The sequence below is a fragment of the Gorilla gorilla genome, chromosome 12, assembly GCF_029281585.2.
Source record: "Gorilla gorilla gorilla isolate KB3781 chromosome 12, NHGRI_mGorGor1-v2.1_pri, whole genome shotgun sequence".
NCBI lineage: Eukaryota > Metazoa > Chordata > Mammalia > Primates > Hominidae > Gorilla > Gorilla gorilla.
The window spans coordinates 37,100,301-37,107,430 of NC_073236.2; positions in this window are offsets into that span (position 1 = coordinate 37,100,301).

Sequence of the window (7,130 nt, forward strand, 5' to 3'; positions counted from 1 at the left end):
TTACTGGGTATGTACCCAAAGGATTATAAATCATGCTACTTTAAAGACACATGCACACATATGTTTATTGCGGCATTATTCACAATAGCAAAGACTTGGAACCAACCCAAATGTCCATCAATGATAGACTGGATTAAGAAAATGTGGCACATATACACCATGGAATACTATGCAGCCATAAAAAAGATGAGTTCATGTCCTTTGTAGTGATATGGATGAAGCTGGAAACCATCATTCTGAGCAAACTATCACAAGGACAGAAAGCCAAACACCGCATGTTCTCACTCATAGGTGGGAAATGACAGTGAGAACACTTGGACACAGGGTGGGGAACATCACACACCGGGGCCTGTCATGGGATGGGGGGATGGGGGAGGGATTGCATTAGGAGAAATATCTAATGTAAATGATGAGTTAATGGGTGCAGCAAACCAACATGGCACATGTATACATATGTAAAAAACCTGCATGTTGTACACATGTACCCTAGAACTTAAAGTATAATTTTTTAAAAATCTGCATACAGTTCTTTTGGTTCCTGTTTTACAGCACTAAAGGAAGGGTATTGTTCTCCTCCTGAAGTGATTTTTTCCCAAGCTCTAATGCACACTTCTCTAAGCTATTCTATGGCATCATCCTGCGTGACCACTTGTGCATCTAAACCAGCCCAGCCACTGACCCCCAAAAGATGGTCTGCAGTTATATTAATTTGAAGTTGGGCCTGGGCGTTGCAAGCAGCCTGAATGGAAGCTTCATCTGCCCACCAAGTTTTAAATTGTAAGAACTGAGCAGGAGTTAGATAAGCTTGAGTAAGAGCATCCCAGTCAGTAGGAATCATCCAACTGGAGACAGCAACATTCTTTAACAGTCCCATTACAAAAGGAGAACTTGGTCCATACTGATTTATAGCTTGTTTAAATTCTTTGAGTAATTTAAAAGGAAAAGGCTCAAATGTAGCTATAATATTTCCCTGTTGATCTGGGGGGTGTATTCTAACAGGGAACTGCCAAGCCTCTATATCACCCTCTCATCTAGCTTGCTGAATTCCTGCCTAAATACAACTGAGAGTGGTAGCTCAAGGTGCTGCTTGAACAGTCACTGGGGCAACTACTTTTTGCCCAGTGTCCTCTGGAAAAGAAAGATCTGGAGGGTCAGGCCAATCTTTTTCTTCAAAATAATTAAGGGGTGCAGAAAGGTAGGGACAAACCTCTCCCTCCTTTGCCGCTTTAGCTTTAGCTGGCAAACAAACCTGCTCTGTCACCTCTTCTGTTACTTCATTATACTCTCCTTCCTCCTCATCATCAGTGTGAAAAGGTTCCAAGGTGGAACCAACCAGAGCCCACACTTGTCCCATTGTTACCTTGATGCTTCTGAGCTCCCCTTCTTACTCACCATGGGGATTGCTTAAGAATACTTGGGTGTCCTCCAGCATAGTTCCATGTTCTCCAACCATCGCTCTGGTGACCCTTCGATCCGGGTTCGAGCCACACATATGGGTGCCACTTGCTGAGACCAGCTCAGTTGTGGAGACCCAAACCCAGCGATGCTAGAGGAATTAAAGACACACACACACAGAAATATAAAGTGTAGAGTGGGAAATCAGGGGGCTAACAGACTTCAGAGCTGAGAGCCACGAACAGAGTTTTACCCACATATTTATTGACAGCAAGCCAGTGATAAGCAGTGTTTCTATAGATTATAGATTAACTAAAATGGGAAACAAAGGGATGGGCTTGGCTAGTTATCTGCAGCAGGAACATGTCCTTAAGGCACAGATCGCTCATTCTATTGTTTGTGGTTCAGGAATGCCTTAAGCAGTTTTCTGCCCTGGGTGGGCCAGCTGTTCCTTGCCCTCATTCTGGTACACCAACAACCTTCAGCATGGGCATCATAGCCATCATGAGCATGTCACAGTGCTGCAGAGATTTTGTTTATGGCCAGTTTTGGGGCCTGTTTATGGCCAGATTTGGGGGCCTGTTCCCAACAGGTTCTTGGTTGGAGACATCAGGGCAACACGTCACCAACAGGAAAAAAACACTGAGGGGAGCTTCCCAATGGTGCTTAGGAATTAACAAAAAATTATCAACTGTAAACTGTTTCCCTCAGAGAAAACAGTGTCACAAAAATCTTTTTTAAATGCTTGAGTGTTTTCTGTATTGTGTTTTCACTTAGCTTAGAAAGGACAATGCCTGCCAGGCTGTAATCAATGTTGTTACATCAGGCTCTAAGGACAGTTATGAACAGTCTTCTCTCCTGAGATGTTTCAAATAACACATCCCGATGCAACTTTATCAAATAAGGCAGCTGCAGACTCTCCAAGGCCACATAAAACTGTGTTTTCCTAAGGATTAGGTTGCATAATTCCAGAGATATCTGTGGTTTGAAGCAAATGAATTATCAACAGAAGAGTCATATGTCAATGAGCGAAATGGAAAAACAAGGTAGAGGCAGTCTTTCATCTGAGGAGCAATGCAGGGTCTCCCTTCAGGATGAACAGATGGTTCACCCATCTTCCCCAGGAAAATGAAACCACAGCTGTGGGTCTGAGTGCCGATGCTGGATGAAAGCTGGAAGCTGTCTCTGGAAAGCAGGCTTCCCCAAGGCTGGATGAGTCAGGCCAGGGTGCTGCTCTTCTGGTAAAGTCAGAATTCCACTAAGCAAGTAATAAGCCCATTGGTGTGAAGTGTCAACATGTATGTAACAAAGAAAAGATTTTATAATCTTCTAAAGCAATTATGTCCAACCTGGGCCTCATGCAGTCCAAGGCAGCTTTGAATGTGACCCAACACAAATTAGTAAACTCTCTTTTCTATTTTTTTATTTTTATTTATTTTATTTATTTATTTATTTATTTATTTTGAGATTGGGTTTTGCTATTGTTGCCCAGGCTGGAGTGCAATGGTGCAATCTCAGCTCACCGCAACCTCCGCCTCCTGGGTTCAAGCAACTCTCCTGCCTCAGCTTCCCGAGTAGCTGGGATTACAGGCATGTGCCAGCACGCCTGGCTAATTTTGTATTTTTAGTAGAGACGGGGTTTCTCCATGTTGGCCAGGCTGGTCTCAAACTCCCAACTTCAGGTTATCCATCTGCCTTGGCCTCCCAAAGTGCTGGGATTACAGGTGTGAGCCACTGTGTCTGGCCTGTAAACTTTCTTAAAACATTATGAGTTTTTTTTTTTTTTATCTTATCAGCTATCATTAGTGTTAGCATATTTTATGTGTGGCCCAAGACAATTCTTCTTCCAGTGTGGCCAGGGAAGGCAAAAGATTGGACACCACTGTTCTAAAGAGAAGAAAGAGAAATATAGAGAGAGGATTAAAATCAAAATTATTTCAGTCTTCTCAAGAGTAACCCTAAAAGCCCAAAGACCAACAGAGAAATGCTTTAAAAACTCCAAAGGAAAATTATTTCCAAACTAGAATTCTGTTCCAGGACAAATTCACTAATTCATGTGATAATAGAAAGAAAGATATTTTGGATCTAGAAAGTCTCAAAAAACTTATCTCCCATTCACTTTTCTCAGAAAGCTGCTAGAGGATGTGCTCCATTAAAACAAAAGAGTAGGCTCAGAAAGGATGTAAAAAATGAAAGGTGCAACATAGGACAGCTACAAAGGAATATGGGGAAGGGGATCCCAGGATGTTAGCAGGGCTTTCTGACTTACCTGAGACAGGAGCAGGTCAGAAGTTTCCAGGAAAGAGTTCTTCATGAAAAATAATTGATAGACTCTCTGATAAGAACTACCAATTAAGAGGATATTTAGGGTTGAATTAATGATAAGTACAGACAGAACTAAGGCAGCAAGCAATGGATAATTATTAACTCCATTATTATTCAAGAAAGTAAAGTAATCTTGGGTGATTACACAACTCAGCTGTAAACAGTGTTTGCATAGTATCTGATCTGAGACCAAACCATTTTTTGTGATGTAATTCACAGTCTCTAGGAAGAAATCACTGGCATCCTGATAGAAAAATCTTGTACTTAAAAACAAACAAATAACAACTTTAATGTGATTAAGACTTACACTGAGACACCAGTCCCCTACACACCCAGCTGACTGTCAGCCCAGAGTTTAGTGATCTTTAACCAAATATTCTTTCCTTTTTGTATTGTTGGGAAATTTAAAATCTCTACAAAACATCAAAAAGAAAGAAACCAGAGTACCATGGACAAAGGCTCATCATCTGCAAAGATATTTTATATGCAGAGAGAAATTCCACCCTACTTAGGCAGCCAAGAAGTAACAATCCTTTTTTCTTTCTTTCTTTTCATTCTCAAAGGAGGTGAGAAGTTACATTCCTTTTCTACTGCCCTATTTTTAGCCATTACATACATATGTTCTCTATTAACAGTAACCTGTCCTCCTATGAGAAGAATTAACAGAGCCATTTGCTGTACATTCTTTCACAGTTTAGCCTAAATTCACCTTTATCAAAAGGAATAATAATGGCATGGGCAACATGGTCAGACCTCATATCTAAAAACAATTTAAAAGTTACCAAGGCGTGGTGGCACATACTTGTGTTCCCAGCTACTTAGGAGACTGAGGTGGGTGGATCACTTGAGCCCAGGAGGTGGAGGCTGCAGTGAGCTGTGATTGTGCCGCTGCCCTCCAGCCTGGGTGACAGAGCAAGACCCTGTCTCAAAAAAAAAAAAAAAAAAGAAAAAGAAAAAAAAAAAGAAGGAATAATAAAATTTATCTCTGCGACAAGCAGATGAAGATAGAGACAGAAAGGTGCTCAGAGGTTAAACTTCCACAGTGAATGGAACATAGAGACATTATTTTCCTAGGTGTTTATTTACATTTCAAAAAGATGGCTCTCAGATTTCTGAAAAAAAACAACCTGGGTTGTAAAGTGACACAAGGCTAACTCAGGAAGATATAAAAATAAAATTTTATATACTTTTCACTGGGTGGGACCATCCCACCCAGTGCAAACTGCAAAATACTTAGCAGTCTTTGCCCAGCCCCTTCCCAAAATACCAGTAATGTCTAATCCCAACCCCCTACCCTGGGCATTGTAGCAATAACAAAAGAAAGAGAATGAGGAGAAGGGAGGGAGGGAAGAAAACTGCCCTCACATATTTTCAAATACCTCCTGGAAAAGGAAGGCCAAGCTAGAATGACCAACTCATCCCAATTTGCCTGGGACTTTTCAAGTTTAATTTTACCAGTTTTGGCACTAAAAGCCTCATGTCCCAGAAAATCCACTAGTTCCAGGCAAACCAGGACAGTTGGTCAACTGAACACCCCATGACATATGCACACATGCACATGTGTGTGCCAACCATCTAATTATGTATGTGTGCCACTTAGGAAAAAATTAAAACTTAAAATAAAAAGATAGGCTTTAACATTGAAGACATCTGGGTTTGTATTATGGTCCTGTCCCTCACCAGTTTTGTGACCTAGGGCAAGTTTCTGTTGATGAATTACAATCATCCCTCGGTATCCTGAGGGACTGGGTCCAGGAGCTACCCCCCATACCCAAATCCACAGATGCTCAAGTCCCTGATACAAGATGATGTAGGGTTTGCATATAACCTATGCACAACTTCATGTATACTTTAAATCATCTCTGGATGACTTATAATACCTAACACAATGTAAATGATACGTTAATAGTTGTACTGTTTAGGGAATAATGACAAGAAAAAAAAGTCTGTGCTTTTTCAGTACACGTAAGTTTTTTTTTCTTTTTAAGACAAGGTTTCAGTGTGTTGCCTAGGCTAGAGTGCTGTGGTGCATAGCTCACTGTGGCTTCAAACTCCCGGGCTCTAGCTATCTTCCTGCCTCAGCCTCCCAAGATGCAATTTTTTTCCCGAATATTTTCCATTCACATTCAATCCACCAATGCAGAAACCATGGCTATGGAGGGCCAACTATACTATCAACAACTCTGGTTGCCACTTCTCTTGTCTGTTCTAGGGAATAAAAATGATGCAACCTCTCAGGGCTGGTGTGAGAGCAATCCCTAATAAATGGCCTTGCCTCTTTCTTGCGTGAATTTGGGCCTCAGTTCTCCAAAATTCACCTATTGACACGCCCTCGATATTTTTTATTTCTTTTTTCTGAGACAGAGTCTTGCTCTGTCGCCCAGGCTGGAGTGCAGTGGCGCCATCTCGGCTCACTGCATGCTCCGCCTCCCGGGTTCACGCCATTCTCCTGCCTCAGCCTCCCGAGTAGCTGGGACTACAGGCGCCCACCACCACGTCCGGCTAATTTTTTGTATTTTTAGTTGAGACGGGGTTTCACCGTGTTAGCCAGGATAGTCTCGATTTCCTTACCTCCTGATCCACCCGCCTCGGCCTCCCAAAGTGCTGGGATTACAGGCGTAAGCCACCGTGCCCGGCTGATATTTTTTATTTCTTCTTTAGCGAAATTAGCTTATTGTGTTCTTAACTAATTGTCTGTATCTGAATTAGAAAAGGAGCTGATATGGTTTGGCTGTGTCCCTGCCCAAGTCTCATCTTGAATTGTAGTTCCCATAATCCCCACATTCCCATTACCTCCATGCTGCTGTTCTATGATAGTGAGTGAGTTCTCACAAGATCTGATGGTTTCATAAGGGGCTTTTCCCTCTTTGCTTGGCACTTCTCCTTCCTGCCATCATATGAAGAGGATGTGTTTGCTTCCCCTTCTGCCATGATTGTAAGTTTCCTGAGGCCTCCCCAGCCATGCGGAACTGCGAGTCAATTAAACCTCTTCCTTTACAAATTACCAAGTCTCAGGCAGTTCTTTATAGCAGTGTGATAATGGACTAATACAGGAGCCTTTGTGAACAAGGACAATGTCTTTGCATCCTGGTTTTATAGTTCTTAATGTAGTGGCTGCAGATAGAGGATTCAGTAGGATTTGTTAGTTGCTATATCATCTTTCTCAATCTGTAAAGTGCTGATATTGTACAGATAATAGAATGGGACATGAATAACTTTTATAGAATATAAATCTTCAAATTCAGTAATTTACTAGTACAGTGCACAGTCAATGTGCTTGGGGGCAGCTCCGGCTGATGAATTACCTCCCATGGCCTGGCTCTCTTGGTGACTTAAGTGCCCCCAAACTAGGGAATAATTTAGCTGAGTTAGAGACAATTTGGGTAGGAAAATTAGGGAGTTTGGGTGTA